The 13,875-nt window shown below is 43.6% G+C and overlaps 1 long non-coding RNA gene across 1 annotated transcript; it reads left to right on the top strand.

Moving 5' to 3' along the window:
- Positions 1–6,328: 6,328 nt before the first annotated feature.
- On the top strand, positions 6,329–8,400 carry LOC129627308 (uncharacterized). Its single transcript, XR_008702541.1, has 3 exons — positions 6,329–6,713; positions 6,816–6,924; positions 8,134–8,400. It is a non-coding gene; the product is annotated as an uncharacterized LOC129627308 (long non-coding RNA).
- The last annotated feature ends 5,475 nt before the right edge of the window (positions 8,401–13,875 follow it).

The following is a 13,875-nucleotide window of genomic DNA, read 5'->3' as shown; positions in this document are numbered from 1 at the left end:
CTCCAGTATTCTTGCCTGGAGAATCGCATGAACAGAAGTACAGTCCAGGGGGTCACAAAGCATTGGACACGACTGAGTTACTAACACTTTCATGTGTAAAATGCATAGCTAATTGGGAAGCTGCTGTGTAACACAGGGAGCTCAGCTCCTGTGAGCTCCTGTCACAGCTGTATAACAGCTATACAGTGTAACTGTGTAAGTTATACAGCTCCTCACAGCTGTATAACACAGGTCATCTCAGCTAGCTGTGACGACCTAGAGGGGTGGGATGGAAGGGGATATGTGTATACATATAGCTGACTCATGTTGTAGCACAGCAGAAATCAACACAACATTGTAAAGCAATTATCTTCTAATTTAAAACCAACAGAAAAAAAAAAAAAAGATGCTGTGAAACTGTGGGATTAACAAGGGCATCCGCACAGCAGTCCAGAGCCTATTCAGTCATTGCCTTCTCAGGACACTTTCACACTGTGATCCTCTGAGCCTTGGAATTTTTCTTTTTTGGTCTTTCCCATTCAGTTCCTCCAATTGAACTCTACTGAGAACAGTAGAGTGGAGCACATTTGAGTGTCAAATGCGTGTTTAATGTTACCAGCTTTTTAGGGACTTCCAAATCCTCAATAGAGGCAATTTAGATAAGACAGAGCTCCATAGATCAGAGTAATTGCAGAACACACTTATATTACCCAGAAAGTTGACAGCAGATTAGAAGCACGGGTACCATCTTCCGGGTCAGTCAGCTTCCCTCTCTGGTCAGGGGCTCCTGCTGTGAGCTGGGCCTCCCCCTGTTTCCCTCCTCTACCCGTGCCCAGTCAGGCGTCACAACCTTGAGCTGTTATGACTATTGAGGATAGTCATGCTCTTTTCTGTCGGAGTCTCAGGCTACCACTTGGTTTCCGTCTAAAGTTGCTCTTCTCACGGCCCCGGGACCTCAAAGAGAATAGTTTGCTGTGTTAACATACTGGGTTCATAAAAACAAATGAATGACACCTTTTATTTTCTCTTGTGATCTGCTCCTCACCAGCCTCCTCTTCCCTGGGCAAGGCCAAGGAGGTGGGGCAGAGGCAAACTTAGTGGCCACTCAGTGTATTGCAGTCCAGGTCATCACTGTGGGTAAATGTCCACCGGTGCTGCTTCACCCTATAGAACTGTTCGGCCCCACCTGCCGCCGCTCCTCCCCCAGGTGGCTGCTGTCTGAAGGAGCAGTGGCCAGTCCTCCTGATGTCCAGATGGTAGGGGAGGGCCCCTGGCCTGGCCCAAGGTGCTGGCTGGTCCCCTGCACTGGCCCCCAGTCCTGACTGTCCTCTGGCTGGTCTCTACTGAGATGGGTGCATGTGTCTTAACCAGAGAGTCCTGCCTGTGTTCCTGCTCAGGTCCTGCTGGTATAACTCCCTGTGTGTTTGCTCAGCAGGCCCAGCTCCTGGGAGCCCAGCACCCGCCACTGCTGAGCAGGCCCCTCTCCAGCTCTGACTAGTGCAATTCAAGGTCAAGGTCATTTGTGTGAATCCTGAGGGACCTGTCCATCAGCCCTTGGATTCAGGGTCACTTAGCTCATGCTAAAATGAGCCCACCTGATGGTGACTGCAGCCATGAATTACAAGACGCTTACTCCTTGGAAGGAAAGTTATGACCAACCTAGATAGCATATTCAAAAGCAGAGACATTACTTTGACAACAAAGGTCCGTCTAGTCAAGGCTATGGTTTTTCCTGTGGTCATGTATGAATGTGAGAGTTGGACTGTGAAGAAGGCTGAGCGCCGAAGAATTGATGCCTTTGAACTGTGGTGTCGGAGAAGACTCTTGAGAGTCCCTTGGACTGCAAGCAGATCCAACCAGTCCATTCTGAAGGAGATCAGCCCTGGGATTTCCTTGGAAGGAATGATGCTAAAGCTGAAACTCCAGTACTTTGGCCACCTCATGCAAAGAGTTGACTCATTGGAAAAGACTCTGATGCTGGGAGGGATTAGGGGCAGGAGGAGAAGGGGGCGACAGAGGATGAGATGGCTGGATGGCATCACTGATTTGATGGACGTGAGTCTGAGTGAACTCCGGGAGTTGGTGATGTACAGGGAGGCCTGGCATTCTGCAATTCATGGGGTTGCAAAGAGTCGGACACGACTGAGCGACTGAACTGAACTGAGGCTCCCAGCTCATCCAGCTCCCCTCCACCCATAGGAAACTGCAGTTTCTGGTGTCTTCTGTGCTACACAGGAGCCCGGGCCGGCTGAGGAGCATTAAGTCAGCCCCTCCCTGTCCACACATTCTGAACTGCCATTTCCTTGAAATAGTATTTCTTCTAGTGTGTGCTGCTGCTGCTACTGCTGTTAAGTCACTTCAGTCATGTCCGACTCTGTGTGACCCCATAGATGGCAGCCTACCAGGCTCCCCTGTCCCTGGGATTCTCCAGGCAAGAACAATGGAGTGGGTTGCCATTTCCTTCTCCAATGCATGAAAGTGAAAAGGGAAAGGGAAGTTGCTCAGTCGTGTCTGACTCTTCACGACCCCATGGACTGCAGCCCACCAGGCTCCTCCGTCCCTGGGGTTTTCCAGGCAAGAGTACTGGAGTGGAGTGCCATCGCCTTCTCCAACTGTGTGCTAAGTTGCTTCAATTATGTCCAACTCTGTGCGACCCTATGGACTGTAGCCCAGGTCTCCTCTGTCCGTGGGATTCTCCAGGCAAGAATACTGGAGTAGGTTGCCACGCCCTTCTCCAGAGAATCTTCCCCACTTCTCCTGCATCTCTTGCATTGGCAGCCAGGTTCTTTACCACTAGCACCACCTGGGAAGCCATATCAATAATTCCTAAAGTAGTTGTAACTGAGTCCATGTTCTTAACCTTTATATTCCCTTTCTTTTTGTAAAAGTTAAAAAATAGAAACCTTAATTAAAACAAGAGTGGTTCCAAATTGGGAAAGGAGTAGGTCAAGGCTGTATATTGTCACCTTGCTTATTTAACTTATATGCAGAGTACTTCATGTGCAATGCCAGGTTGGATGAAGCACAAGCTGGAATCAAGATTGCAGGGAGAAATATCAATACCCTCAGATATGCAGATGACACCACCCTTATGGCAGAAAGTGAGAGAAACTAAAAAGCCTATTCATGAAAATGAAAGAGGAGAGTGAAAAAGCTGACTTAAAACTCAACTTAGAAAACTAAGATCATGGCATCCAGTCCCGTCACTTCATGGCAAATAGATGCGGAAACAATGGAAACAGTGACAGACTTTATTTTCTTGAGCTCCAAAATCACTGCAGATGGTGACAGCAGCCATGAAATTAAAAGACACTTGCTCCTTGGAAGAAAAGCTATGACCAACCTAAACAGCATATTGAAAAGCAGAGGCATTACTTTGCCAACAAAGGTCCATCTAGTCAAAGCTATGGTTTTTCCAGTAGTCATGTAAGCATGTGAAAGTTGGACCATAAAGAAAGCTGAGCACTGAAGAATTGATGCTTTTGAACTGTGGTATTGGAGAAGACTCTTGAGAGTCCCTTGGACTGCAAGGAGATCAAACCAGTCAATCCTGAGGAAATCAGTCCTGAAGATTCATTGGAAGGACTAATGCTGAAGCTGAAACTCCAATACTTTGGCCACCTGATGTGAAGAACTGACTCATTGGAAAAGACCCTGATGCTGGAAAAGATTGAAGGCAGGAGGAGAAGTGGATGACAGAGGATGAGATGGTTGGATGGCATCACCCCAACTCAATGGACATGAGTTTGAGCAAGCTCTGGGAGTTGGTGATGGACAAGGAAGCCTGGTGTGCTGCAGTCCATGGGGTCGCAAAGAGTAGGACACGACTAAGTGACTGAACTGAACTGAACTGAATCAAAATAGAGTCAGGAGGCCAAAAGAGGGTGCTATCATTACACATGACCAAGGCAGGGTCCAACAGGGAGTAGAAGGACTTTCTCATCTCACCTGGAAAAACTTCAACCAATGAGGGGCTGCCACAACTCAGCCAATGAAAACCCACTCTGCTTTCAGCTCTCATTTCCTCCAGTGGTCTCTTTGTTTACCATGGCCTTCCCAAATTCCCTTTGCTCTGTTCCTTGTTTTGCAGGAACTTGTGTGTTGTTCCCTGTAATTGCAGACTCTGAATCACAACTCGTTGCTGATCCCAAATAAACCCATTTTGCTAGAGAAATAACTGGCAGTCTATTTGTATAAGGTCAACACCTTAGCAATGCTCTGGCTTTATCACTTCCATCATAGGAGTCATCTCTTCCTCCTACCTTCAGAGGGACTGAATTTGCTACACAATAATCCTCTACACATATCCAGGCTTTAGATTCAACCGTAATATTAGCACATAGCTAATATTTAATGAATTGGGCTGTCTTCTTCATGTTGGGAATAGAGCAGTTCATAAAACAGTCAAAGTTCCTGCCCTCATAGGGTGTAACTTCAGTGATAACCAAGCATTCTTTGCTTTATTTTTATTAATTAAATAATAAACTCAATGTTCCTGCATTTATGCAAAATTCATTGGGTTCTTATAACGTGCAAAGCAGGTTGAAAGATGTTGTATATATGTGTGTTTTTGAAGGAATGCTCATTAACAAATAATCAAAAAATTAGACTTCTTACTAAGTCAACACCTGATCATACTAAATATTGATATATACACAGTGCAAATTATTTCAAAATGAATATAAGGAAAGAAAGGGAGAGAATGGGAATTTTCAGTTTATTTTTTATTTTTAAATTATATATATATATAATTGAATATATCTTTTTGAATTGAATATAAGGTGACTATATCCATAGTATTGATACCTGCTTTGCAATGGATCTATAAATATTTTCCTTAGTGTGTATATAAATGTGGTCTACATTTTTAAAATTAATTTTTATTGGAGTATAGTTTAGTTGCTTTACAATGTTGTATTTGTAGTCTTCATTTTTGTGGAACTATTGCATAAAAGAAAAATATTAGAGAGGATGCCGTAACTGAATCTTACTTTTATACTCTACCTGCCTACAATTTTGTACTGTGCTTCTCGATAGCAATAAAGAAAAAGACAAAGTGAAGAGATGATACTTCTTTTTTAACCTTAATTTCTAACTAACCCTGCCTAGGTCATAACAGAATCTAAATCAATTTTACTATAACTAGAGTCTTTTCTTGGAGAAGGCAATGGCACCCCACTCCAGTACTCTTGCCTGGAAACTCCCATGGACGGAGGAGCCTGGTAGGCTGCAGTCCATGGGGTCATTAAGAGTCGGACACGACTGAGCAACTTCACTTTCACTTTTCACTTTCACTTTTCACCTTCATGCATTGGAGAAGGAAATGGCAACCCACTCCAGTGTTCTCGCCTGGAGAATCCCAGGGACGGGGGAGCCTGGTGGGCCGCTGTCTATGGGGTCGCACAGAGTCGGACACGACTGAAGCGACTTAGCAGCAGCTGAGTCTTTTCTAGATATGGATTTTTTTCTATTTTAGAGAAATGAGTTTTGTTGTAGAAATGTGTGTGAAGTGTGCAGTTGTGCTGGGTGCACAAAAGATAGAGGGAAAAGACACATTTTGCAAAGCTATATCCAAGTGGCACATCATATGTATAGTTTTTCCCTGGGTTCTTCTATTTGGCTAGTTGAATGTCATTTTGCCTCTATTCCTCTGAGGCAGCGACATGGTGAGGGTGCGTTGTAATGGACAGGACTGTCAAACCCTCTGAGTATTTAGATATGGCACTAGTGAATTACAATTACAAAGGGCTGCTTATAGGAAAGTGTGATTGCTTTTTTCTATTATTATTCTTTTGAGTGTAAAGGAAATGGGTTGGTAGTTAAAGAACAATGATGCGTTTTTCCCCTTCCTCCCTGCAACCATCTCTTCTTGTGTGTTGCTTAGCTACAATTGACACAGACCTCAAGGCTTTTGTTCGCAGGCTTTCAGTCTAAGGATGAACTCTCTTCTTCAGTTAGCTTTAAATAATCCAATATGGCAAAGATAAGGTGCTCGGAAAATAGGCTCATCATGCAGATTCTATAGATGAGAATAACCACGTTTGCTTACTAGAAACCTAGAGGACAAAAGACTTGAAATAAATATGTTACCTTGTTGTCTTGCTCAGTGTGATATTTCCAATAAAAGCATTTTTCACGAATTTACTGACTTACTTGCTATCTTCTCCTTAAAGGTGAATTTGAGAAGTCAGCCCTTCTCCCTTAGGAAGCCTGCTTTTTTAATTTGCAAGGGATCTGGGCTTCCCTGGTGGCTCAGATGGTAAAGAATCTGTCTGCAATGCAGGTCACCTGGGTTCAATCCCTGGGTCAGGAAGGTCCAGCATTCTTGCTTGGGAAACCCCATGGACAGAGAGAGCCTTGTGGGCTACAGTCCATGGGGTTGCAAAGAGTCAGACATAACTGAGCAACTAACACTCATTTCTTTCATTGTAAGGGAGCCAGTCTCTTTAAGCAACAGAAAATAGCTTGCAGGCTTACAGTCTCGAGCTTTTTCCTCTTATAATGTTTCGGAGTCATGCAGCATCATCACAAATATCATCTCCAAGTAGTTCCCACTCTGAACCTGCCCTACCACGTGATAGCACGTTACCTTTGAGATGTATATTTCTAGAACCTTTTCAATTTTCTGACCAGCTTAAAACAGCAAAACAAAATGACGGTAACCATGCTGTTTACTCCTTTAGTATCCTGGCTTGCTGAGGAGTTAACAGTCACTTTGGATTCCTGTTCTACAGGTACTGCGGTTGCCAGGCTCACCCTTTTGTCTGGATAGAACCCATAATAGTACTCAGATTTCTTTGGGGAGAGTAAATCCAAGTGTCTGCTTCTCCTTGCAGAAATACCAAAGAGACTTTCTTTCCCTGCTTGCTGACTCCATCTGACCACATGATGAATATCTCCTGGGAATCTGCATCTCGACTAAATGATGGAGAGGGAATGATGGAGGTATGTCATTTCTCGTGTAGTAGGTGGAGATCTCCTCCCAGGCTGTGTCCTGTTGTATATAGGTGTGTGTTTGGTTTATTTCTCCCTTGGTTTCTTCCTGTTTCCAAGTCTACTATGCTACCTTGTATCAATTCTATGAGGCTCTACTCATAGGGCTCCACACACACCCTAAGATCCATCCTCACACACAAATGCCTTTTGCTCAAGTTAGAATTAATTTCTGTTCATGACAGAGAACTCGGAGTCTAAATTTTCTAGAAAAGGAAATAACCAAAATCCTAGGGGGCGGTGTGCTTGACCCAGTCGTCAAAATTTGAACATTCACAGTTAAGCTAATGAATAATTCAAGTGTGGTATGACCAATGATATAGAGTAAAAAAAGTTCACACAGTGTCTTCAGTTCAGTTCAGTTCAGTCGCTCATAGTTATGTTTTCATGGACACTTTTACCTTCATGTGAAATTGTTCATGTGCTGCCTTCATTCTCAGGAAATTTGAAATGTTAAATCTATGTGGGACTGGTAGAAAGAGCTCAACCAAATTTGCATAATGCCAAATGCCCTTGGGCTTCCTGGCATCCTACTTCACCTGGTGAACAGGAGTTTTTTATTTTGGTTTTTCTTTCTTTCTTTTCTTTTTCTTTTTTCTTTTTTGCAGAGCTTATCTGGCAGCTAGGTACTCTTAAGAAATCTTTCTATGCCCAAGAGTATTCCATTCTTTCCTTCAGCTGTTCTTGACGGTGGTTTAACATTGCTGTTGTTGTTCAGTCACTCAGTCCTGTCTGACTCTTTGTGATCCCATGAACTCCTGCATGCCAGGCTTCCCTGTCCTTCACTATCTCCTGGAGCTTGCTCAAACCCATGTCCATTGAGTCAGTGATGCCATCCAACCATCTCTTCCTCTGTCATCCCCTTTTCCTGCCTTCAAACTTTGCCAGCATCGGGGTCTTTTCCAATGAGTTGGTTCTTTGCATCAGGTGGCCAAAGTGTTAACATTAAACTGCGTAAAACTATGTAAAATGGAAGTTTTAGTGCCAAGATTATATTGATTTGATAGTACAGATAAATAAGATTGTAATACTAGAAGCCTGTTTAGAATCTTTTCTAAAAATATTGCTTACAGTGACATTGTAACACTAAATATGAATATGAGCTTGGAAATTTCTACTCATTTCTGAATGAGTTTATTAAAAAGAATTTTTTAAAAATAGGTATCTACTCAAATAAAACACCAGAAAGTACAGGATATAGCATGTTTCTGCATTGCTGCTGCTGCTGCTAAGTTGCTTCAGTCGTGTCCGACTCTGTGCGACCCCATAGACGGCAGCCCACCAGGCTCCCCCGTCCCTGGGATTCTCAAGACAAGAACACTGGAGTGGGCTGCCATTTCCTTCTCCAATGCATGAAAAGTGAAAAGTGAAAGTGAAGTCGCTCAGTTGTGTCTGACTCCTAGCAACCCCATGGACTGTAGCCCACTAGGCTCCTCCATTCATGGGATTTTCCAGGCAGTTTCTGCATTACCATATTGGAAAAAAAAAAAAAAAAAAACCAACTCTCCTGACCTAAGCAGTAAATTAGAATATATTTGCTTATATAACTGAGATGTGCAGATATGGATCCATCATTAGACACCTACAGCTTGATCCCTAGGGTTATGATGTCATTGGGGATTTCTCTCTGTCTTTCTAATTCTCTTAGTGCTTCCTTTCTTTCTGCTGGTATTACTAGAAGTCCAATGTGCTATACATGTTGCAACATGGTGCAGGATATTAAATTAAAAAAAATAAAGTCATAGGACTTCCCTGGTGGCTCAGTGGTAGAGAATCTGCCTGCCAATTCAGGAGATGCCAGTTCCATCCCTGATCCAGGAGAGCCCACATGCCGAGGAGCAACTAAGCCCATGGGCCACAACTACTGAGCCTGTGCGCTAAAGCCCTGCTCCACAAAAGAAGCCACCGCAATGAGAAGCTGGCACTCTGAAACTAGAGAATAGCCCATACTCGCTGCAACGAGAGAAAAGCCCTCACAGCTGCAAGGGCACTGTGCAACCCCTCCAAAAAGTTATATTAATCAATTAAAAAATTAATAAGGTCATAAAACTCAGAGCTTCGTGTAAAGGTGCTTTCGGCCTGTCAGGTGGTGGTCACTTACAACACTACAAGTAGGACACACACAGGGAGTGAGCGATGCTGTAAACAGATGGCGTGGAGAAGAAAGCCTGGTGTTCATCTCTTCTCTGGGCCTCTTTGAGTAAATGTCACAGCCATCGTCCTTCTCCCAGGGGCTGGGAAAATTCAAGTGTTGAGACGAGTTCACAACACGGATGCAGGTAATTAGGCTTTCACTGTAGTCCATTTAGTATTGGATGACTCTGTTCGCGATGCCTCCGAGGGCTGTGAGCCTCAACACGCACTAATGTGAAAAAGCCTCCTGCCATCTGAAGAAAAGTGCTCAAATGAGCCCATTTTGTGGTAATGCATTTCCCGTGTCTCCCAGGTCCCCAGTGCAGCCTCGATGATGCTAATGGTAGCTTTTATCCCCTTTTCCACCATACACGCATTTCCTTGACAGGTGGTAACGCCGACCACATTTTGTTTTCCCTGTAGTTACATTCAGATGTACATCTGGGCCTTGTTATTTTGGATTTGTTTTTAAATTAGAGAGGAGACAATTTGTTTGACATTTTTTCCTCTTGCTTTCAATAATAGCTTTAGTTGCTTTAAAGCACCCACATAGAAAAAAGTACTTTTTCCTGCTGCTCAGTGGAAATTATACTCTGAGAAAGAGTCCCAGGAAACCGAGGAGTTTCTCGGGTATCCACATGGGGACAGAAGCAGGAGTGCACGTTTATTAATTGCCTCTTTCATGCCAGCCTCAGTACAATAAGTCCTCTACACTGTTGTTCAGTTGCTATGTCCAACTCTTTGTGACCCCATGGACTGCAGCACACCAGGCTTTCTTGCCCTTCACCACCTTCCAAAGTTTGCTCAAACTCATGTCCATTGAGTCGGTAATGCCATCCAACCATCTCGCTCCTTCTCTGTTGCCCCCTTCTCCTCTTGCCCTCAATCTTTCTGAGCATCAGGGTCTTTTCAGTCTTTGCATCAGGTGGCCAAAGTATTGGAGCTTCACCTTCAGCATCAGTCCTTCCAGTGAATATTCAGGACTGATTTCCTTTAGGCTTGACTGGTTTGATCTCCTTGCTGTCCAAGGAACTCTCAAGAGTCTTCTCCAGTACCACAGTTCAAAAGCATCAATTCATTGAGTCCTCTACATATGAACCTTCAAGTTTAGAACTTTCAAAGATGCTCATGTGTGTTCCTTCAAGGCCAGGCATGAGTGACATTGCAGCTTGCCTTCCATCTCCTACTGCTGGCGATTCTTCAGCTCTGTCTTCTCCACCTTCCCTCCCTCCTCCAGTCCTTCTTGCCTGCTCACTCAGTGCCAGCCCCTGTGTGCCAACTATTGTATTGTACTACTGTACTTCACAAGGCACTGAACTGTAAGATTTAAAATGCTTTCTTTATTTTTTGCATTTAATTTTTAGGTATTACTTGTGCAAAAAGTATTATAAACCACTATAGTACAGTACTATATAGCTGGTTATTGGAGAAGGAAACGGCAACCCACTCCAGTGATCTTGCCTAGAGAATCCCAGGGTTGGCGGAGCCTGGTGGGCTGCCGTCTATGGGGTCGCACAGAGTCGGACACGACTGAAGCAACTTAGCAGCAGCAGCAGCATATAGCTGGTTGTGTTAATTGGATAGCCAGTCTAACTTGCACTTATGAACAAATTGGACTTAGGAACACACTCTCAGAATGCAAGGCATTCATATGTAGGGGACTTAGTGTACTTATGGCCCTGGTACTTTGGTTCTTAATCTTCTGCCTACCAGTCTTCTGGACTGGGGTCCTAAAACCCGCTGAATAGATTCTCCCCAACTGAATGGCCCACAGTGCTTGCCTGAGTCTCCCTGAAAGCTGCACTGGGTCTTCCATTTCCCTGACTCTCTCTATGCCAGTCTCCACCTGTCCCATCACATTCTTGGCCACCGTCCCTCAAAAGCTAACCTGATCTAGCCAAGCTACATATTTGCAAATAAAGCTGCACAATCTCATGCCCTTAAGCTGACTTTTATCAGCAAGACTGCAACCAAAAGTGGAGTCTGGTTGCTCTCCTCTCAAAAGCCAATAAAAAGGTAAGGTTGATGGAAAGGAAAGTTTGCTTTATTTTGGATGCTGGGGGGAAGGTGATCACTTGTCCAAAGTCCAACTGCCACCCCCACCCCACCCCCTGTGACGATCAGGGGGCAAGAGCTCTTACAGACAGTGAGGGGGCTACATGCAGAAACAGCACAGTCAGCTCTGACAGTCATCTTCAAATTGCTGATTGGTGGTCTGACCAACATCAACTTGACTGTTTTAGGTACAGTCAATCTTCAGTTCCAGAGTCGGTTTGTTCCCATTTCCTCGAGGCCGATTATCAGAATTGTGGCAGGTTAAGTCATGATTACAGTCTGGTCATCATATAATTACTTCTTCCACCGGATGGGGGTTTCAGTATCTATGAGACAGCTCAGATTATCTACAGCCCTTGAGGAGAAACTAAAGTCCTCAGTTTGCTTCATGACTAAACTACTAGTCTTGTTGGACTGTTCTGCTGTGCTTTTGCATTTTCTCACTTTTCTTATTTAACTTACTCTTTGGCTGAATTTTTTTTCACAGGCAAAAGGCAAGCTGAAGGTATTAGAGGGGGAAAGACCATAGGGTCCTGCTGCATTTCAATACCACTAGTGATTCCGTGAACGTGAGATTGATATTTCAAGTAGAAAAAAATATGAAAGAGTCAAATATTTGTTAGTGTCATAGGTCACATCCCATAGAAACAAGACACTGAGGTAGAGATTTGCTGCCTGAAGTTGATTGGGAAATGTTTTCAGAATCAACATGCCTGAGGGATGAAGGAAGCAAAATTGATCAGGCAGAATGTGTTGGATTTTTATTGCTGCCATGACAAACTGACTTTAAAATAAATATATTCTTGCTTTTAAAATATAATATGTAAGATATAAGTTATCTACCTGGGACCTCAGAAATAATTGTTGTTGGATAAATTGCAGCTATTATAAGACATACTGTGGTATAATCCCAATTGTTCACTTGGCTCTTCTGCTAAATGACTGTAAATTAAGAACAGGATACTGTCTCATGGGCTTCCTTGGTGGCTCAAATGGTTAAAAAAAACAAAAAACAAAAAACAATCTGCCTGCAGTTCAGGAGACCCGGGTTCAATCCCTGGAGCAGGAAGATCCTCTGGAGGAGGGAAGGCCAACCTACTCCGGTATTTTTGCTTGGAGAATCCTATGGACAGAGCAGCCTGGTGGGCTACAGTCCATGGAGTTGCAAAGAGTTGTACTCGACTGAGCAACTAACACTTTCATTTTTTTTCACACTGTCTCATCCATCATTTCATATTTAGCTCTCAGAACAGTACCTGGCATGAAAGAGTCTGTTTAAGGTTTGTTGATTGGGTAGTTGGTTGATCAAGTGGCTCTGAATACATGAATGAATGATGTCATTTCCATTCTTAATTCCTTACTGAAGTCGCCTCTTTTATATATATATATATAATTTTATTTATTTATTTATTTTTGGTTATGCTGGGTCTTCATTGCTACTCGGGCTTTTCTCTATTTGAGGTGAGTGACGGCTACTCTCCAGTTACTGTGTGTGGTTGGAGTACTCTCTAGTTGGGGTACTCTCTTTGCAGTGACTTCCCTTGTTGCAGAGCAAGGGCTCTAGGCACACGGGCTTCGGTAGTTGCAGCTTGCAGGCTCTGGAGCACAGGCTCAGCAGTTACAGTGCATGAGCTTACCTGCTCCAAGGCATGTGGACTCTTCCCTGAACAGGGATCAAACCTATGTCTCCTGCAATGGCAGGCAGATTCTTTACCACTGAGCCACCAGGGAAGACCATAAGTCTCCTCTTACAAATCTTCTATGATATCTTCTCAACAGGACTCTCAAAACTTACCTGCCCAGTACAAGTTCCCCATTTCAACTAGACTGATCTCCTTATTTCCTCCAATCTAAAAATACTGAATACTATAATTTAATCTCGCCCCACACCTCGTTTCATGCCTTCCCTCCCCATCCAAATCCAGCCCAGAAATCAAGATCCAGGTTGAGTCCCACCTGCCAGTGAAGACTTCCCACCTCATTCCTCTGCCAGATGTTCGTCAATTTTGAATTCTCATTTTGCTGCACATCTGTAACACTTATTCTGCACTCTGATTTAATAACTTCTGCTGTTGTTTGTGTTTTATCTTGTTAATCATAATGAGATCAGATGTTTCTAAGCTCTTTAAAGGCAGGAAGTGTATGTCATATCCTCTTTCATCTTTTCTGAGTTTTCCCCCGCATTTCAACAACTCTGCAATCAAAATGCATTTTACAATAAATGGAGGTTCAAATCATCCTAGGATTGAGTGGCAGTGTGCTCTTGTAGAGAGTGTTTGAGTCTGCTTCTGTCAGATATTACCAATCTGGAACTACTTTGTGTGTGTTTGTGTGTTAGTCGTGTCCAACTCTTTACGACCCCATGGACTGGAGCCCTCCAGACTCTTCTGTCCATGGGATTTCCCAGGCAAGAATGCTGGAGTAGGTAGCAATTTCCTCCTCCAGGGGAACTTACTGACTCAGGGATTGTACCCAGGTGTCCTGCATTTCAGGCAGATTCTTTACAATCTGAGTCACCAGGGAAGCCCCAAAATACTTTAGATTAAACCTATAGTGTATATTCAAACCACATAGATGAGTGAAGACCGAGCTTACCTTTTCAAGTGAGATTTATTTTCTTCCCTTGCCCAGTGGTAAGATTGAGACATGTAACTTCCCCTGTGCTTTTCTGTCAGGCTTATTTCTTCTTTACTCTTATACCAAGTTTATAACATT

The sequence above is a fragment of the Bubalus kerabau genome, chromosome 14 (genome assembly GCF_029407905.1).
Source record: "Bubalus kerabau isolate K-KA32 ecotype Philippines breed swamp buffalo chromosome 14, PCC_UOA_SB_1v2, whole genome shotgun sequence".
Lineage (NCBI taxonomy): Eukaryota > Metazoa > Chordata > Mammalia > Artiodactyla > Bovidae > Bubalus > Bubalus kerabau.
Note: the sequence above shows the minus strand (reverse complement) of the source record. Positions and strands in the feature narration are given on the sequence as shown.